Below are 22799 nucleotides of genomic sequence, written 5' to 3'. Positions count from 1 at the left end.
ACGGATGACAAACGTACGTGTATCAAATATTTTGTATAGTTCATGGATAATTTTGACCATTATTCCATTAAATTGACTCTCGAGCAAGACATGATTAGCTTTCCCGAACCACGATTAAATTTTCTTTATTTTTCCTGTTCTGGGAGCCTTTCCAATTGATCATGTTTTACTTATGATATTTCTTGTTATTTCAAAACTACATAAATGAGGACGACAATGCTATATGAAGCAAGTTTTTAGAAATTATATCACAATCCCTTGCATTCTTTCCATCTTTTTGTTTGTTTTCCTTATAGATTGAGAGAAGAGATAAAATACAAGATTATAAATTTCTCTGTCTCAAAACTTATTATATATGTAAATGAAACTATTGATTCCAATCATGTTTCTTTTCATAAGCAGGTGGAGGATTTCGTCGTGCACCAAAATAGAAGCCATCTTTTTGCACCTTCCAATAACATTCTAAATGGTCACCATCTATTTCTCCACATTTTCCAGCTATAGAGCTATTGAATACATCAAATGGTATACTTTTACCATTCCACCAGAAATGACAAAAGTAAAGTGTACCCCCAAAAATTTTCTGATTAAAGCTAAAACTAAACTCTTGATTTGGATAGAGGACTTTGTACCCTAAATCATCATCATGAGATTGACAATGAAGGATTAGCTTAGAATTAGGAGGGAGGGCATCAATGATGTAAACATGAAATCTTGGAGTAAGCCCACGACGACTTGTCACAAGAGCAAGGTTTAGTAGAAAAATGAACGAGAATAAAAGAATTTTGGTCTTGATATTAATCATATTTTGACCCATTGAGATAGTTCTTTTTATTTTTTTCTATATATGCTTTGTTTGAGACTTAAAAAGGTTCATGTGCTACATATATATATGTATCAAAAGAAACTGTTAGGGCTGACTTTATAATATTTTTTATTTGGTTCATGTAGAAAAGTCAAAGTATAATATTGGAATATGACAGAATATTCTTTTTATTACACCCTTCTGTTTGCTATTTACTAATGTTATCTGGAAAGTAGAAAGGAGATTACACCCAAAGAAATAAAGAGGAAAATGATCATAATTAAAGGCCATATTGGTGTATACTAATTGTATGGGTGAAAATTTCGGCTAACACGTGGACCAATATGTGACTGACACGTATCAGTTAAAATCAATGGCGTAGAAAGATCTAATGGTAATACCGAGAATAGCATTGACGGAAAGATAGCTAATACCGGCGACATGGTCAACGAAGAAGAACATCAACGGGAGCAACATATGAGACCCTCTTGATTACGCATTAAATGGAGTTAATACGGTAACAGCGAAACGGTTTCTGACTGCCAGAATCAAGGAATTAAATGACAATCATTAATTCAACAATTAATGATTGCCGTTACATACACACAACGGGAAAGGCACCATATAGGGCCAAATACCTATAAATAGGACTTTGGCTTGTATATGTAGGCATCGAATACTTACTGAAAAAATAGATTTTTCTTGATTACTTTCTACTTATTATTATTACTCTGATTCTCTGATCATCAAGCTCTTGTTCATTCTTGGAAAAGGAGAAGTCCATTACTGATGTGGTGTGATTTTACGCCACAATCGACGCTTTTCGGCTATAAGTTTTACTTGTTTTTAAGCAAGTCTATGTGATTTCACGTGGTTTTTATTATGTTTCAGGTAATGTGAGGTTCCTAGAGCCTAAGTGTGGAAAACAAGCGAAAAAGAGGAAAAAAGTTGATCACTGGAAACAACTGGAGATTCTGGAAATTTTGGTGGAAAATTACTCTGCGCGTTCGCGCAGGTAAGCCACGCGTTTGCGCCCACGCGCGCCAATGACTCTACGCGTTCGCACTGGGATATCACGCATTCGCGCCCACGCGCGTCAGTGACTCTGCGCGTTCGCGCTAGTAGGTCACGCGTTCGCGCTGAAGTAAGAGAAGTTCAGCCACGCGTTCGCGCTGAAGTAAGAGAAGTTCAGCCACGCGTTCGCGCAGACACGTGGCGCGTTCGCGTTGAAGGATTTCCGGCCCAGTTCGAGCAGAACTTGGACTTTGACGATTTTTACTATTCCAGTTCCTTTAAAAATCCAACTGGGAGCATTGTAAAATTATCTTTGGCATTATACTCAAGTTTGGAGGCTAGGGTTCCTACGTAAATATTCTTTCTTTTATTTAATCCTTGTTTATGGGAATTTCTTGGTGACAATTAAGATTGATACTCTTGTTATGCTTATTTATTCATCGGCATTATTCTTAATCAAGTAAGTTCTTGTTATTTTAATTATTCTTGTTCTTGAACGTTTCTCAAGGGAGTAGCTAACCCTAGGACTCGCCCATTTACTTTGTTTGAAACTCGGAAGAGGAAGAACGGGGTTGGGATAGAATAATTAACATGAATTTGGGGCGTTAACCCTCATCTAATGGAAATTGACCTAGGAATAGGTGATACCACTTGTAGCCATATTCGGGTGTTCTTAATGCTCCTAATTGCTTGAGGGATCTTCAATTGGGTAGTCTAGTTAATCTTCGGGAGAAGTTAATTTAGAGTTATTATCCGAGGCTAAATAACATAAACTTGCTATTATTTATAATTCGTGAAATATATTGGATCGTTACTTGAGAAGTAGGTTCCTTTATTCCATTCTTGTGGCCATTGATCAATTTACTTGCTTTCTAGATTAGAATTTATATTTCCGTATTTTATCAAAACCTTATTAAAAACCACCATTGATGCGTTCGGTCTAGCTATTGTTAGTGATAATTCCTAATCTGCTCAAATTGCTTGCATATTGTTCTCTGTGGGATTCGACCCCAACCTTGTTGGGTTACTATATTTGACAACGTCCGCGTTATACCATTAATAGGTGTAATTTGAGCGTATCAATTACTGTTATTCATCACAATTGACATAAGTTTACCTTTTCTCTTTATTTATTTATTCTTTATCAATCGTTAATAACTTGCTTGTGTAAATTCAATCGTTTTATCAAATTGCTACCAACTGTGGTTAATCTTATTCAACTTCTTAACTATTTGGGCCAAGTATGATTTTTGACTCAAACAGTTTGGCCCCATCTGTGGAATTCTGCAGTTAGACTTGTAGTTTGATCTCTATTTATGCAAGCATTATTACTTTGGTATTTTATTTTGTTTTCGCATTTCAGAAATGGCAGGATCTACACCTACACCCATTGATGAAAATAGGAATGTCAATGATGAAGGATTGATTGACACAACTAACGGAACAATAGAAGACGCATCAAGGGCGGATACAAATCAAGCATCCATCCCGATAGGTGATTTGAGTGAATTCTTGAAAGGAGAGATGGCGTATGTGATGAAACAAATGATGGAGGAAATGCGACAAAATTCCTCAAGACCGCCTCCACTGAACGGAATTGCTGGTTCAAGTCGGGTACTGCACCTTGAGCAAAGAAACTCAAACGGCGAGCCAACCAATGCCGATGATCTCGGCTTAGTAGCAACAACGACTCATGGCGATGCTGACTGTTACGGTTCGCATTTTTGCGGGCGGGGTTAGCGCTCGGAAAAGCTATTTCGAACTTGTTGGTGCTCTTTTGGACTTTGTTTTAAAAGAGTCACCACCTAAATTTTAGGAAATTAGGAAAACCAGTTTTGAAGGGTTTATTCATACACTGTGAAAAATCCTTCTTAATCTAAAGTTCTAGGTAAGGGTTCTGGTGATCCCCTAGGGAAAGTGTTAGACACCCTAGTATTAAGGATCCGTACTATAAGGTTGACCTTCGAACCAATGTGTGGGTATTTGCATGAACTATTTATTTAGTGTAAAATTCTCGTAAAAATCTGTCCTTTTATTGCATATCAAGTTTCTTGAAAGAATTGAGTGTAGTTCCCTTATATAGGAGCTTATTTTTAGGTTGGATTTATCATATCCCAATGAATATATTTCCTCTTACATATGTAAATAATTTTTGTAAGGAAGGAAATTACTTTGTGATAAAAAAAATGTACAAATATATACGCCAAAACGTTTTACTTATTATTCTGCGATTTACGAATATGTTTCCATTTTATTAAGGAAAATGTTTTCAGCACTTTGTTTTAAAAATCCAGCTTGGTTCGGCATTGGGCCGTAAAATAATGGGTTTAATTTGCAATGAATAACAGGTGACAACACATTTGTTGAGAGCAAAAAGGTTTTCAAACCATATAAACTTATGCCCGTTTAAAGGGAAAAAAGAGTTGTGATATTTTGGATAAGAAAAAATGTAACGGGCTCTAGCCCAGAAAATGTATCTTGCTTATTCCATTTTCTATAAAGGGACATTCAAGACTGGGCTTTGATCAAAATCTTAACTTATGGAAATTTGGTGGGCTTTGGCCCAAAAGCTCGATTTTGTTTGTGTCGACTTAGTACAAAAACTACGCCAGGTTTTCCAAGAAAAGTGTAACATTTTTGGTTTTGAGGAATTAACCGTGACTTGCACAAAATCTCTCATTTTTACAACTGGTTTTTATGATGAAAAGTAGTGTATTCCTTTTAATTATGAAACAAGGACTATAGGGCAAGTAATTCTGGTAAAAGAACGTTTATATGCCAACGCCTACCACATTTCCCTGAATCTAGTTTATTTTATGAAAAAACTATTTGATTTATCTCTTAGAAATCCCCTTTAAAAATAAGAAAATAGGACGGGTTTTGAAAATTCGCGAAGGAGCCTAAAGTCCAACTAAACGGCTTAAGTACCATTTGCCTAAAACGTCTAATTCCAACCATTTGGCTTCCAATGGTAATGTGAGTTTACAAATACAAGTATAAATAAAACATATTATGCAATAATAACAAAATGACTTGGGGTGTACCAGGCCCCCTTAACCATTTTCACCCATGATCGGGCCTTCGTGAATATACATATTAGCTTTCCTTCCCCGGACTCAATATAGGTCTGGAAGAATTGTCCTATTGGACCATTGGCCCGATAGGAAGGCTGTATCCTTGTCCCAAATGACCATGCGATGTGTAAGAGAGGGCAAGGAGAGAAAAGAAAAAGAATTTGGTTAAACTGGATCCTATAATATAAAATTTCACATAATATATAGAAGGTATACACGCATAAATAATAATAAACTGTCCTAACATGATATTTTTCATAGTGCATTTTTTGTGATGTGTGGGCTTAGTATTTTGGAATGAGATTAGGGTAGCTGTCACCATCCTTATTCCCAGTGTCACAAAAGATTCAAGGAGTTTCATCAAATCCCAGACATGGCTGGCACTGGGGGAAGTTAGACCAACCTCAAATGATCCTCAACATTACCACAATCAAACACAAGGATACACTTAGGACCAAATATCATTGAACAGTTTGGCCTTTCAAAATAAGGATAGAGAGGAATAGAAAAAAAAATACTCCTTAGAAACAAAGGACAATACTTCACTGTACTCCATTACTACTACTCAATTGCAACAAGGGACAGGAATATAATCATTGAACTACAAATCATTATAAACTAGAAGTGGTCTATGCAAAATGAGCTTATCAATCTCTTCATGAAGATGTACAAAAATGGAGAGATTCTAATATAGAGTTCAGTCACAGACACACACTGCATATATAAAGGAGACCAAAGCAGGCCCAAGTAAAAAGGAAAGTATATCCTAGGTCATATTTGCAAAAGGCCAGATGCAGATTGAGCAGACAGGTATAATATAGAGAAAAAGGAATAATTTTAGTCAAGGTTAGTGATAACGTCCAAATCCACCCTATTAATTAGAATGGGCACGGTCGTATGCAAATATAATTTACCCAACTATGAGTCGGGGTCGAATCCCACAGAGAACAATATGTAGGTGATTTAAGCAGATTAGGAATTATCACTAACAATAGCTATGCCCGAACGCATCAATGGTGGTTTTTTATAAGGTTTTGATAAAATACGGAAATATAAATTCTACTCTAGAAAGCAAGTAAATTGATCAATGGCAACAAGAATGGAAGGAGGGAAACTACTTCTCAAGTAACGATCCAATCTATTTCACGAATTGTAAATAATAGCAAATTTATGTTATTTAGCCTCGGATAATGACTCTAAATTAACTTCTTCCGAAGATTAACTAGACTACCCAATTGAAGATCCCTCAAGCAATTAGGAGCATTAAGAACACCCGAATATGGCTACAAGTGGTATTGCCTATTCCTAGGTCAACTTCCATTAGATGAGGGTTAACGCCCCAAATTCATGTTAATTATCCTATCCCAACTCCGTTTTTCCTCTTCCGAGTTTCAAACAAAGTAAATGGGCGAGTTCAAAGGTTAGCTAATCCCTTGAAAACATTCATGAACAAGAATAATTAAAATAGCAAAAACTTACTTGATTAAGAACAATGCAAATGAATAAATAAGCACAACAAGAGTATCAATCTTAATTGTCACCAAGAGATTTCCATCAACAAGGATTAAAAAGAAGAGAGAACATTTTTGTAGGAACCCTAGCCTCCAACTTGTGGGAGATGCCAAAGATGATAATGTTTTTGCCCTAATTTTCTATTTATATGAACTGGAATGGAAGAAATCGTCAAAATCCGAGTTCTGGTCGAAATTTCCGAAAATCCTTCAACGCGATCGCGCCATGTGTCTGCGCGATCGCGTGGATGACGTCAGCTCCCCTGCTCCCTTAATCGCGATCGCGTGTCAAGCCTGCGCGATCGCGTGTCATTAATAACGCGCGTGGGCGCGGTCGCGTTACATACCAGCGCGAACGCGTGGAGTGCAATTCCCGCGTGGGTACTCTGCGCGATCGCGTAGAGTATTTTTCCACGGTATTTTCCAGAACTTCCAGTTATTTCCAGTTTTGCAACTTTTTTGCTTGTTTTCCACACTTAGGCTCTAGGGACCTCGTATTATCTGAAACATGACAAAAACTACGTAAAATGACATAGACTTTCTTAAAAACAAGTAAAACTTATAGTTAAAAAGCATCGATTGTGGCGTAAAATCACGCCACATCAACACCCCCAACTTAAAGTATTTGCTTGTCCTCAAGCAAGCCATACAAAACCATGACTCAATCTAACACCTAGATATTATAGAATAACAATGTCTACATTGGTTTTGACTCTGAACTACCGGCATGCATGTTTTCCTTTAAACGACCACCCCAACTTCCTACTTTAAAGCAATATGCACAACTCAAGAACACTACGACTAACAATGAAGCTTCAATGAATGACATTACATTATCGAACATATTATGGTGCACACAAACGCTACTTTAGGCGGTCACTTTATTTTGTTCAATTCTCATCCTTATGCCCTCACATAGACCAAAGAATGTCCCAACACACATATATACGACAAGAATGGGACGAAGACGAAAGAGAAGAGAAAAACACTCACACTCACAAAGAAATTCATATCTACACATGCAAATACCATAGGCTTGCCCTTATTTTCTATGTTCTCATCCTAGGCTCGTTCGGTTGTGATCACATTAGGACTTGTTTCGGCTTGTAATGTAGGTTTAGGGACGGGTCGGATACTTTTTGGATATTAGTGACTCACCCTCCTTTAACACTACAACATCTTGTCACCTTAATTCGCCTCTTTTCTTTTCACCCCTTTATTTTCTTTCAGTTTTCAACCTCGATGTGGTTTTACTTCTAACCAACTTACAAATCTTTTTTTTTACAACAATTTGGTGATTTTTTATACAAGACCAACCGGGCAAGTTCTAGATTATACATGCATAAACAGAATCAAACTAACAACTCACACACACATCGGCATAAGGACAATAATTTTTACACTTGTGACCTCCTAAGTAGTAATTCATCACATACAACACCCCAACAATCATAATGTCATATAAAGAATCAATCATGTCAGACAATAACTGTTCTAAGTATGCATTTTTCAAAATTTCGAGGGGTCTAAAAATTTCAACAAAACACAATACATGCCATTAGTTACCAAGTAGTACCAAATAAAACAAAATTACTCTATTCAACCTAAGTAACATCCTAAATATGTCAGTTTCAACAAAATAAAACCCCCCTCAGGAAAACAACTCTGGCAAAGAAAAGCCGAGGAGGTTTCTACCCCTAACTAAAAAAACTTGCAGTGTCCTCACTGCAGTACATCAACACAGATTTTTTTTTCATACCTCCTAGCACTGCGTGCTAATGGTCATCTCTGCTCACCCTCTGAACTGGAGCTGCTGGGCTCTGGCAGGACAAAATCGTCCTCATTTTCCTCCTCTTCATGTTGTGCTCCGCATACACTCCTCAGAATGCTCATCATTTTGTTCAGAAATTTGCTTTGCTTCTTGGCGTGCTCTCTTGCCTTTTTCTGCCTCCTCTCTATCTTTCCCTGCTTTTCTTTGATATGCTTCATGTCCTCCACCACACCTGCTAATGTCGGACCAATAGGAATAGAGGGAGCTGTAGATGTGCCTTCTCCATGTGGGCCCGAAGGGAGACTAGCCACTAGCTGCTGAATCCGATTGTCCACCCCATGGACCTGGGTGGAGATATATTGGAAAGGCCTGGCGGCTTCTTGCAGTGGTGGCAAAATTGGTATAGCCATGGGGGGAGCAGATGCTCCACCAGTCGACTCTGATGCAGTAGAGGTGAACTACCCAAATGATGATGTTGCTATATCAATCTTCCTTTTCTTCTGTACATTACCAGGCCCTCTCTTTTTCAACGGATAAATCGGTCGAGTAGGCCCTTTTTCTCTGTCGCCTGGTCTTGTGGGCACTCCATCAGTGGAGCACAAGTAAGTGATCAATGATGGGAAGAATAAGCTCTTGGTCCGTTCAAGCACCACCTCCCGAATTTCCTGCATAATGAGCCTCCCCACGTCAACAGGCAATCCTTCCATCACAGCACAAATTACTTTAGCCCTCTCAAGCGGCACCTCTGAATCATGTTTTGAAGGCAGCACCCTGGATGTGACAATATCAAGCCAAGTTTTGGCTTCAGCGGTGAACTCTGCAAAGTCAATCCTTTTCTGCATTGTGTTTAGCCACTTTGGTTGTTCCCCACCGTGAAGGTGGGTCACAAACCATTGTTTCCGCAGGTTTTCGTACATCTGTGCCATCTCGCTGTTGTCACCATCCTGCAGATTATAATAGGCATTGATTCTTGAGGCATTGCACAGGACATCCACACCTCTGACTTTGACAATTGCCCTATGTGTAATGTCTGCCTCTGCAGCATTTGCGTAGAATTCCCGCACCAGGGTATGATTTGCCCTGATTGGTTCATCTGCAAAGCGTATCCAGCCGCTTGTTACCAACCTTCCATAGAACTCGGGCATCTTTTCTTCCAAACTTTCTGTTACAAAGCCCCTCTCTTCAATGAAGCTCTTTCCCAGCAGTCTATCATATAGCTTCGAACATTTTGCTGACTGGAAGGTGGTGGTGTCATAATATTCAATCAAGGGTACTTGGGCAGCACTGGATGATGAAGCCATTTTTTTGAGTTTAAGTACCTACAAAACAAACACAATGCATATGAATACCTAAAATGATGTATAATGAGGTAACTAGGCCAGAGAAATTGGTTGTCAAAGTTTTGGGCAGCTCTGTACTAGCTTTCTGTTTGTGAACTGTCGGATTTCCTTCAGCGCGATCGCGCGACAACCAGGCGCGATCGCGCCAATTTTAGACATTCCTTCAGTGCGATCGCGCAAGGAACTGGCGCGACCGCGCAAATTTGAGCACTTTATTAACCGCGATCGCGTCTAGTATATGCGCGTTCGCGCAATTTGAGCCATTTATTCAGCGCGATCGCGTCTTGTATAGGCGCGATCGCACTGACTCGTTTCAGATTTCTCAAAACATTTTCACAAACAGGTGGTGTGCATGATTTTTGGAGCTTCGATTCAACGATTTTAAGCTTGTATTTTGCCCCATTTTTTTCATATATCAGCACCCAACTCTCAACTCACATCACTCAATCAACAAACAACACTTTATATAACAACCAATTCAACAATTTCATCATATTTTCATGCTTAGACAAGTAAAAAAAAAAAAAAAAAAAATTTCACAATTTCTAACATGGAAAGATGATAAAAACAACCCTAGGAACAAGACAATGAAAGAATCACATACCTTGTGGTTGCAAGTTGAAGAATTCTTCTTAAAAATTGAAGTTGAATTTGAGAGAAAATTGAGAGAATTTTTGATAAAAAGTGAAGGAAATGAGGGGTGGAAATGGGGGGTTAAGCCGTTTTACCCTTTTTAATTCTGTTTTGATAACTGGACACGCGCTTCTGCGCGTTCGCGTGTCCTTACCGCGCGATCGCGTAGCGTTAATTTTTTTTTTTTTTTACGCGATCGCGTGGGTTCTGGTCGCGATCGCGAAGAGTAAAATTTGCCCCTATTTTTCCTGATTCAGAAAATAAGCACAGAAACCAGTCTAACAAATTACAGAAACCAGCAGCTACTGATTTGTGGCTGTTCTGAAAACCCAACCTGCTCAAAACAATTCCAAAAAATTTGAAATTTTGCAGATTAGTCACAAATCATAAGCTAAACAATTCAAAAAAAATCAAATTTAAAAAATGATTAAAAAAAATTAAAAACGATGGGTTGCCTCCCACCAAGCGCTTAAGTTAACGTCGCGGCACGACGGTTACCAACTTTACCGCTTTTCTCGCCATTTGGAGCTTTTGAATTGGGCACCTAACTTGGAATCAAGTTTGTGACCACGAGCAGTGGGGGGTGGTAAATATCTGATCACGCCAAGTAAAATATTGTTCATTCTACACTTCTTGGCTTTCAAGTGAGGAATGTCATTTTGCCTTGTTGAATTTTCAAATTGCAGAATACAAGGCTCTTGAACTTTTTGAACTATGACATCCTCTTTTTCCCCCGGATTGAGGTCAACACCAACCATATTGTTCAGAACAATGGCTGACTCCCATTCATTTTTTTCTTTGGCATTCCCAATAAACTCATCTTCATGATTTACCCTTTTATCTTGAGCATTGGGTAGTTCATAATGATTTGCCCGTGGAGGATTTTCTTCTTCTTTCATCAAACCAAGTTGGAGACTAGTTTCCAAGTACTCTTCAAAAGCTTTTTGATTTTCATTACCCTCACCTAGTAGACACTCCATCATGAATTTGAACTCACCAATTTGGCCATGCTCACAATAAAAGTCATTACTAAACAAGTTTTCAAGGAAAGATGCCATTTTTTCGAGGTTTATTATATAAAATAAAACACAGAAAATAACTACACAAATATTTACGGGTTCGGATCAAAGCAAGTTAGCTTATTTCCTAGATTAGCCAAAATACACCAATTGTTCCCCGACAACGGCGCCATTTTTGATAACGTCCAAATCCACCCTATTAATTAGAATGGGCACGGTCGTATGCAAATATAATTTACCCAACTATGAGTCGGGGTCGAATCCCACAGAGAACAATATGTAGGTGATTTAAGAAGATTAGGAATTATCACTAACAATAGCTATGCCCGAACGCATCAATGGTGGTTTTTTATAAGGTTTTGATAAAATACGGAAATATAAATTCTACTCTAGAAAGCAAGTAAATTGATCAATGGCAACAAGAATGGAAGGAGGGAAACTACTTCTCAAGTAACGATCCAATCTATTTCACGAATTGTAAATAATAGCAAGTTTATGTTATTTAGCCTCGGATAGTGACTCTAAATTAACTTCTTCCGAAGATTAACTAGACTACCCAATTGAAGATCCCTCAAGCAATTAGGAGCATTAAGAACACCCGAATATGGCTACAAGTGGTATTGCCTATTCCTAGGTCAACTTCCATTAGATGAGGGTTAACGCCCCAAATTCATGTTAATTATCCTATCCCAACTCCGTTTTTCCTCTTCCGAGTTTCAAACAAAGTAAATGGGCGCGTTCAAAGGTTAGCTAATCCCTTGAAAACATTCATGAACAAGAATAATTAAAATAGCAAAAACTTACTTGATTAAGAACAATGCAAATGAATAAATAAGCACAACAAGAGTATCAATCTTAATTGTCACCAAGAGATTTCCATCAACAAGGATTAAAAAGAAGAGAGAACATTTTTGTAGGAACCCTAGCCTCCAACTTGTGGGAGCTGCCAAAGATGATAATGTTTTTGCCCTAATTTTCTATTTATATGAACTGGAATGGAAGAAATCGTCAAAATCCGAGTTCTGGTCGAAATTTCCGAAAATCCTTCAACGCGATCGCGCCATGTGTCTGCGCGATCGCGTGGATGACGTCAGATCCCCTGCTCCCTTAATCGCGATCGCGTGTCAAGCCTGCACGATCGCGTGTCATTAACAACGCGCATGGGCGCGGTCGCGTTACATACCAGCGCGAACGCGTGGAGTGCAATTCCCGCGTGGGTACTCTGCGCGATCGCGTAGAGTATTTTTCCACGGTATTTTCCAGAACTTCCAGTTATTTCCAGTTTTGCAACTTTTTTGCTTGTTTTCCACACTTAGGCTCTAGGGACCTCGTATTATCTGAAACATGACAAAAACTACGTAAAATGACATAGACTTGCTTAAAAACAAGTAAAACTTATAGTTAAAAAGCATCGATTGTGGCGTAAATTCACGCCACATCAGTTAGACACATAAACATAGCACAGAGATAGATCTTTAAGTCCCAGTTAGGCTTAATAAGATGAAAACATCAGGTGAGAAGTATGCAGGCTCCATACATAGCATAGAAAGAATGTAGAAAATCATCCATGTCTCTTTGGTGGAGTTTCTTGAAAAGAAGAAGGATCTACATGATCTTAATTATCTTTAATGATTCAATTTCAATGCCCTACCTATTCAGATTTCATGTTTTCCTTTAATTTCTTCCTTTTGTATTCTAGTTCAGTCATGTACATATGCACCTAGGTTCATTACTAGGTTTTACTAAACCATTCATCAATGCATGTCTGGTTTTAGCCAAGTTTTCTAGGTTCTGGCAACAAAGTTCATATGATTTTAAGAGATTTGTACAGTTAGCATGCACCACCATGGGCTTATGAAAGTGCCATGGTGCCTTTTATGTGAAGGAATGGTGTGGTGAATCAAACCGTGCTTGGTTCTCCCCTTGATCCCCTCTCAAGGCACCTTTAAAAAAAGGCTCTTCCTGGCCATGTGATTTTTAGCTTACCCTCAATCCCTTTCTAATCATAAGGAACATTACTACTAGAAACCATTTATAGCCAAGGGCTTTAACAAGTTCAAATGCATGGGCACATAAATAAATAGGACGATTTAGGCTAGGACTGGGATCATTTTCACCACTAGAATCTAACAAAATTCATACAGTCATAGCATAGGTCAAAGTGTCATCAACAAGTTCCTTAACCTATTTCAACTTCACAGAACTATCTCAAATTAGTTTGGCTTTTAGCAAGTTATGTCATATTACAAACTTCATTTGACCAAGTAATAGAACGTGTATATGATGCTATCAATTAAATGATGATAACTAAAATATCTGGATAGAGTATTAGAAATTAGATCCAAACACAAATGATTCAAGTAGTGGATAGTAGGCAGATTTCCATTTTTAATCTTGAACCAGTTATATTCTAATAGAACTCATGTAGGAATCTCATGATTTAACAATACAGGCTAGATTGGCCACTTGATCTTGGGTATAGCATGATCACATTCATTGGCTAGAGCACAGTGTTGACTCTCTCCTTGAGACATTCAGAACCTCTAAGCAGGATACAAAGAGATTTCAAGCAAACAAATATCCAAATGGCCATGGACCAACCCTGCTTCTCAGTAGGGATCCTTTAATACTTAAATATGATCAAACCTTTAAGCCTTTGACACAACAAGATTCCCAGAGGAGAAAGAAAATGAGGAAAGAATTAACTGGCAAATAAACAAATCCCTAAAAGACAATGCAAGTGCAAAGACAGTAGAGCATCTTCATAAACAGGTCACATGGCAAACACTTTAGATTTCTACTCAAGTTCTAAAGGGGCTAGCTTCTTTAAAAAGATTGACTCAAATCCTTTGCCAACTAATCTTTAGGCAGAGTTCTTCTCATGAATATACACAAGGTTTAGACTAGTTCAGGTTGCTTTGTCCCCCTCCCCTTTGCCTAGTCCTATTTTAGCACTGAAGCAGATCAGACTTACAAAGTGATGTCAACCTAATAAACTAATGTTCACTATTAGCCTAACCCTTTTTATCAAAAAAAAAAAAAACAGCCTTGATTTAGTTCTTTTATAAACTCATTCCTATTACAGTCCTATCCTTGATTGTTGTTCAAACATTTAACTTAATAATAACTGGTTATTAAAGCTAGGTCCACTCAATATTTCTCAATTTAGAACTTCAATTGTCAGGAACAAGCTAGTTATCTTCTTTAGTAAAACTTAATCCAAGGGTCATGATCGAATAAGAACTTTAAGCATTATAGTCTCCCAACATAACATACATAATTTGCAAGTCTTGTTTTAGCTTGACTTGTTTTTATCATGAGGCAATGAGCTAGACTGATCTATGAACATAACATAAGGCTCTTTATTTATTTATTTTAAATGAAATACTGTATTCTAAATCTGCTTGTGCCCCTAATCCCTTTTTTTCACCATGTCTACCAAAGTCAAATAGTTATTGCACACCATAAAGTTTAACAAGCTAATAGGAAATAGGAACAAATCACAGAGAGGGTCAAGCTATGGTATTTGTACAACAATGCAGTATCAATCATGGAAGGCATCAGGAATGAACATAACATATTTGCACCAAAATTCTTTAAGCACAGCTTGAAGGCGACTCTTACTGAAGAATAGTAGGGTACAAGCATGGTAGTCTCACTTTTAGAAGAAGAACATTACAGATCAGGCTAATGATAATTATAGACATGTTCAAAGTTCAAAACAAAGGTCATTAGACAGCACTTAGAGATATGTTTAAGTCACTAATCCCTTTTGAGATAGGTGTTATCACATTAAGAGGCAAGTAACCAAATAGGGACTCTATAAACATGTCATGTGGACTTCTTAACACAAAGCAACCTTATCAAGAGATCATACAATCTAAATTAATAATCAAACAGCCTTACAATACCCTATGTGTTCCGTAACTAAACTAAGCAAACTCCTTATTTCAATATATTACTGATAGTGTACTGTTGGCCCCTATCAGACCTTAAACCTATTCAATATGAATCATTTCAAATTTCCAGCAGCCTCAAACATTCTTGTAAAGGATTAGCACTAGTCTAGACCAAATTTAAACAAATAGCAAAATACTAGATTAGGTACATAAGATAACCAAGGTATCATGTTTAGGAGGGACTCATTCTAAGTTTATTTAAACAGTGCTAAGGCAAAAATCATACCATAAGACCATCAATTAGAAACACTTAACAACACAGACCAATCATGAGCTTATGAATAAAATAGCAAAATAGATAAAAGGGTTGAGGTATTACCTTTTTTAAATGCAGCCTTTGGTCAAGAAAGGGACTCGAAAGCTCCTTGTGCTTCCAACCCTCGAACTCAACCAGAAGAGAAGGACAAAATAAATAAAATTTTATAACTGAGGGACTCAAACTCGACAAGGAGAGTTTTAAGTCAAAAATTACACTTTTGCTTGAATTTCAAGTTTTCTGACTTTAAATTCTAGTTTTTTCGACTTTTTCAAACTTCTCCTTGTGATGAAGGTTGGGGTTCTATTTATAGAACTCCAAAATTGTGAAGGACCCTAAAAACTCCGATGTGGGATAGACAGATTTCCACTCAACAACCTTTGTAAACCAAATCTAAGGTATAGATCGACTGTAATCGAGAATGCATGGCCAAATTTGAGTATTGTTCTACTCGATTTGGCCCATTTGTACTCGACCAATGAGATTCGAGTGAATACACCATGATTCAATCATAAAAATGCAGGAAATCATACGTTTGACTCAAAATTTAAAGAAAAAACATAAAAGGAGAGTGATTTATACCGCGTTTGGAGTAAGGAAGATGAAAACAAGGCCAAACCACTAATTATATGACGTAAATGGTTATACGAAGGCTGCAAAAAGCCCTGTGCCTTCTGCAACATTGCCATTTTTGGCATGAGAGAGAAAGAAAAAGCAAGGCGACGGCTAGGGTTAGGGTAAGGGGAAAGGGAAGGGAAGGAGAGAGGGTGTTGGGTGGGGTGGGGGTGGGGGTGGGGGTGGGGGGCGTTTTGGTATGGGAAATGGAAATTGAAAAAAGAAAGAGGGGTGGTTACCCCCTTATCAGATAAGCCTTAGGCCGGGTCAGTCCTATTGGGCAGGACTCTGTCCAACTGAAATTTAAACAAAAAAGCCTGTTCTTGTGTATACACCAAGTGTATACACATATATTTCATATATATATATATATATATATATATATATATATATATATATATATATATATATATATATATATATGTGTGTGTGTGTGTGTGTGTATATACTTGGTGTATATGCTGAGTATATTTAAGTCCTAGCCATTAATAATTAAAAATTAAAAATTAAAGAGAATTTAAATAATGGGAAAATTGGTCTGCTACGTATTTTTATAAAAAAAGATTTTTTTTAAAGGTCGGTTAAGTTGTTGATGGGCCTGAAAAGATGGCTTTAATTAACCGGCCCAACGTATTTATTTTAATTATGGACTTTTAATCAAATTTGAAAATTAGGATAAACCTATTATTTTAAATTAAATACCAACAGGCTAATTTTTTAAAATAAACTAATTTATTTAAATGGAGGACTAATTAAATTAATTGTGACCAAGGAAAAAATCAAAAAGGAAAATATATATCTATATAAGGGCTCAGTGTTTTGCAATAATTATCATTTAATTAATTAACTAGCCTAATCAAAACAGTAAAGGGCAATTATACTTATTGTATAAAAATCATGGGTTAAAAGATTAAGTAATTAATTACTTAAACTATTTAAATTATCCAAATTTTCATAGGTAAAAATTAAAGGGAAAAAGTGTTTGAAAATGATTTTAAATGATTAAATAAGAATTCTTCCTCTTTCTCTCTTTCTCTTTTAAATTTAAGTTTAAAAATATCTTTAAAATATTTATTATTCTCTAAATAAAAACATGATGCATGAAAATCTTTTTTGCTAATTTAAAGGGAAGAAATATTAATCTGGGCACTTTATAAAGATCATTTAAAGTTATTAGAAATGCTCAGCTTATTCACTTTATTACCTGAGGACTCCGTGTGACTAAAATAGATTACGGGAGGTCAAAAATTAGGTGTCAACACTGACATCAGTCCAGTCATAGCCGAACCAATATTGCAGCGGTTCGAGAAGCATATGAAAAAATTCAAAGAGCACGAAGAGAGAATCAGCAGAATACCTGGGGCCCCACCCGCCATCAAAAAGAGGATGATAGTGACTACATATGCCATCCATGGAAAGATTCTGCAGATTTGGAACACGTTCCAGAAAATTTCAAGTTGCCAAAAATCAAAAAATATGACGGAGCTACCGACCCTCAGGATCACATCACGGCCTATACATCCGCTATTCGGGCCTCTGATCTTGGGCCAAAGATGACTCGGTCTGTTATGATCAAGCGATTTGGTCAAGTATTGATAGGAGGAACGCTAGATTGGTATGCAAGCTTACCCCCAAATTCGGCACACACTAGAGCAAGGAAAGCAGAGAAGAGAATAGAAGATATATTCAACATCAAAGAAATGTGGGATGAAACTCTACAAGATTTTGTTCATAGCTTCCAGAAACACCGCAACACCTTGCCACAAATTGAAGACAAACGGGCTGGAATTGCATTTCGACATGCATTGCATCTCGATGGAACACCGACAACGGAAGATCTTGCCGAACACTTAGTTGAATATTCGGCGAAAACATGGGACGATATATATTATCAATATTGTTCAAAAATTCGGATAGAACACGATATCATCAGTCCGATCATGTGGAAATAATATCAACAACTAAGTATACATCAAGTAGAAATTATTCCAGAAAAAGCGACAGAGATCGAATGTATAAAAGAGAACGTTATGATCCATATTATTCACGAGGAACTCATGAAGGTACGCGAAGAAGTAATCAATATCGGCACAGATCACCACCATTAGCAGGGACTTCTCAAGGAAATTATAACACCGGGGCTCCCAAACTCATAGACCATAATTTTTGTGTTTCAACATCAAAGGTAGTTGCAACATTGGACAAATTAGGTAATAGGGTCAAATAGCCTGGAAAAATGAAATCAGACCCGAGCAAAAGAAATCCAGAGCATTTCTGTGAATTTCACAAAGGACATAGTCACAAAATCGAGGATTGCCATACATTGTGATTGGCAGTCGCCGAACTCTTAGAGCAAGGGCACTTGGCGGAGTTGTTTTCGGAGAAAGACAAGAAAGCATATTATCGGAACAGGAAGCAAGGAGCGCCGCCACCACTGCCCGAGCTAAAACGAGTAGTTAATTTTATTACAGGTGGTTAGATGCCAACATCACGGGAGGCTTGGACGTCAACAAAGTTACTTACACTTCAAGGGTGAAGTTCAAAAGAGTAACAACCAGAAATGAAAAAAGGGATAGGCTGGCTATAGTCGAGGATTGCATCACCTTTGATGAAGCCGACGCCGATGATCTGCAATTTTCGCATAATGATGGGTTAGTAATTCCTTTGCGCATCTTAGATATTGATATTAAGCGTGTTTTTGTTGATCAGGGAAGTGCTGCCAACATCATAAACATCAGGGTCATAGAGGAGATGAAATTGATGAGCAAAGTAATCCATAATTCCATCATGCTAATTGGGTTTAATAATTCAACCGAAAGAACTCTAGGTGAAATCATTTTACCAGTAATAGCAGGTGGAGTGGAGCTACAAACTACTTTTAGAGTGGAGCTACAAACTACTTTTTCAATCATGTCCTCTGCCATGGCTTATGACATAATAGTTGGACGTCCCTGGATTGACGCCATGAAGGCAGTGCCGTCAACATATCATCAAGTGATCAAATTTCCAATGTTTTGGGACATAGGCTAAATTCATGGAGAGCAAGGAATTACTGTTACGTCGTGGCATTAAAGAAAAGTGTACCAAAGGTAGAACATTTCGATTCGGAAAGCGAAAGTGAAAAGGATAAACGAGTTTATCAAATACTGCGACAAAGGGAACCAAGCATAGACGATGACAAAAAAGAACTATACAATACCTTTTAATGGGGGAACAGTCAATGGCGGTAGTTGAGGACCTCAACCCGATGCCGTTTGATGATGCACTACCAAAAAAACGTACATTCCTTAGATGCAAAGTACATCAACCAAGTAAGTATATTCCATTCTTACGTGACAATAAAGATATTTTTGCCTTTTGCCATGCTAACATGATAGGGATAGTGTCGGAAGTAGCAATGCATAAGCTTCACATTAATCCTTATCATAGACTCGTAAAAATATCTCAAATAAGATTCCCCGAGGATAGAAGTAACTTCATAGAGGAAGAAGTACAAAGATTATTATATGCCGGATCCATAAGGCCAGTAGAACATACAGAGTGGGTCTCGAATGTAGTAGTGGTGCCAAAAAAGAACAGAAAGTTGCAAATGTGTGTGGATTTCACAGATCTAAACAAAGCATTCCCAAAGAATTCATTTCCATTCCCTCATATAGACCAAATGATAGACGCAATAGCTGGCCATGAGTTATTGATTTTTCTTGATGCATATTCAGGATACAATCAAATTAAAATGAATCCTGCGGATCAAACAAAAATAAAGTTTATAACACTAAGGGGTTTACATTGTTATAATGTGATGCCGTTTGGACTCAAGAACGCTGGTGCAATATATCAACATTTGGTGATGACAATGTTTAAAAATCAATTGGGAAAAACAATAAAGGTGTACATTGATAATATGGTTGTGAAATCGGAAAGGGCTGACATTTAAAAGAAGCATTTGCAATATTAAGACAATTCAACATGAAGCTGAACCCCGAGAAATGAGCATTCGGTGTAGCCTCAGGAAAGTTTTTGGGATTAATGGTTTCAAAGTGAGGAATAGAGGTGAATCCAGACCAAATAAAGGCAATAGAAAATATTCCCAATGATCTCAACAGCAAAAAGAAGGTTCAAAGTTTGACTGGTCGAGTAGCAGCATTATCTCGATTTATTCGAGATCATCGGAGAGGTGCCACAAATTCTTCATGATATTAAAAAAACAGCAAGGTTTTGAATGGACACCGGAATGTAAACAAGCATTGCAGGAGCTCAAGAAGTATCTTTCAAGTCCGCCATTGCTGTCAAAACCTAACCTCGGGGAAAAGCTATTTCTATATCTTGTTGTATCAGAGGTGTCGGTAAGCGCAGTTCTAGTACGGGAAGAAAAAGGTAAACAGTCTCCATCTTATTATGTTAGTAAAACACTTTTCGATGCCGAAACAAAATATCCACACTTAGAAAAATTGGCTTTAGCTTTAATGCATGTTGCTAGAAAATTAAGGCATTATTTTCAAAGTCATCCAATTGCCGTGGTAACAACATTCCCCCTACGGAGTATTCTCCACAGGCCGGAATTATTAGGCAGATTGGCTAAATAGGCGATTGAACTTAGTGAATTTGATATTACTTATCAACCTAGAAATGCTATAAAATCGCAAGTTCTTGCTGATTTTGTAGCAGATTTTAGTTTACAATTAACTTTAGAGGCAGAAAAAAAAACCATCGCAACCTCGGGGTCATCCTCTGGGATGTGGATCCTATACACGGATGGGGCATCTGGGTCGGGATTAGGCTTAGTACTTAATGTACCTAGCGAAGAAATCGTCCGTCAAGCCATTAAATGCCCAAAAATTACTAACAATGAAGTCGGATATAAGGTTGTTATTGCGGGCTTAAAACTTGCTTTGGAATATGAAGCAGAAAGCATCAAGGTACACTGTGTTTCGTAATTAGTGGTTAATCAGGTGAATGGAACTTTCGGTATAAAGGAACCACGAATGCAAAAGTATCAAACGCAAATATCATACCATTTTGCAAGATTCAAAGATTGGGGACTAGAGCAGGTGCCATGGGAAAGCAACACGGAGGCCAACAGTTTAGAAAAATTGGCATCAGCTACTGACCCCACAGAACCAGGAAGCAGAAGTGTTATCCATTTATTCCATCCAATTGATTGCGAAATTAAAGTACGTGCAACGGGATCAACACATTATTGGAGAAGTGAGATACTTGATTATTTCTAACAAGGGACTCTACCCGCAGATAAGAAAGAAGCACAAAAATTACGAGTAAAAGCAGCTAGATATTGCTTGGTTTATGGAGAGTTATATCAAATAACCATTGGAGGGCCACTCGCCAAGTGTTTAGGCCCAATGGAAACAGAACCTGCTATGCAACAAGTGCATAGTGGATATTATGGAAATCAATCCGGTGGGAGATCATTAGCCCGATGTTTGCTGCGTGCAGGTTATTATTGGAATACAATGGGCAAAGATTCACAAAACTTTGTAAAACGATGCAAAGAATGTCAAGCATATGCATCTGCAATACATCAACCTGCAGAGCCTCTTCATTCAATCATTACTGCATGGCCGTTCATGAAATGGGGACTCGACATCATAGGACCATTCCCAGAAGCCAAAGGTAAAGTTAAATTCTTACTTGTTGCAACTGACTATTTTTCTAAGTGGGATGAAGCAGGAGCATACGCAAAAATTGGACAAGAGCAAGTTATTAATTTCCTCTGGAAAGACATCATATGTCGATTCGGTATTCCAAAGGAAACAAGATGTGATAACGGGAAGCAATTCATTGGAGCGGAGATAACAAATTTTCTCCAAACTCTTGGGATCAAACGAATAACATCTTTATCATATCATATATCCGGCAATGGACAAGAAGAATCAACAAACAAAACGATACTCAAAGTATTGAAACGACGAATTGGCAACGCAAAAGGATGTTGGCCTGATGTCCTCCCCGAGGTTCTTTTGTTTTATCGAGTTACGCATAAAATAAGTATCGGAGAAACACTGTTTTCATTAGTTTATGGAGCAGAGGCATTGGTGCCAATCGAAGTAATGGAGCCAAGCATAATATATGCACATGCTACAGATGCAGAAAATATGGAAGCAATGAAGGATGAACTTGATCTATTGGAAGAACATCGAGAATTAGCTTTGATCAAGTTAACAGCACAGAAACAACATGTGGAAAGATACTATAACAATAAGACCAAATTGCGTCAAATCAAACTTGGAGATTTGATCATGGGAATGGTAACTCTAGCCACAAAGATACCAAACGAGTGCAAACTAGGAGCAAATTGGGAAGGGTCCTATAGGGTTATAGCTGATGCAGGAAAAGGAGCATTTCAGTTAGAAAATTTGGACGGGAAGATTGTCTCCAATAATTACAACATAAGAAATTTAAAGCTCTTATATTCCTAACATCTAGTTGCATTTGACAAGCTGTACTCTTTTTCCCTTACTCGGGTTTTATCTCGTTAGGGTTTTACTGGGGAGGTTTTTAACGAGGCAGTAAGTAGAATGTACGGGAATATATTACGGGCATCATTTCTTAGTTCTTCATATTTCAAAACAAAACAATGGAGGACTACCACTAGGGACCGACAATAGAGGCTATCGCTCCAAAAATATAAGGAAAAAGCCTCCGGGCTCAATTTGTAAAATTCTTAATCATGTTAGCAATGAAATTTATTATTACGTGATCTTTGTGTTTTATAAGTTTGTATGGTATATCCATGATTTCGATCATACACACGTATCATTGTTTCCAATTGTTATCCATGATTGCG

Source organism: Lycium barbarum, chromosome 3 (genome assembly GCF_019175385.1).
Source record: "Lycium barbarum isolate Lr01 chromosome 3, ASM1917538v2, whole genome shotgun sequence".
Classification (NCBI taxonomy): domain Eukaryota; kingdom Viridiplantae; phylum Streptophyta; class Magnoliopsida; order Solanales; family Solanaceae; genus Lycium; species Lycium barbarum.
This window is presented reverse-complemented; position numbering follows the sequence as displayed.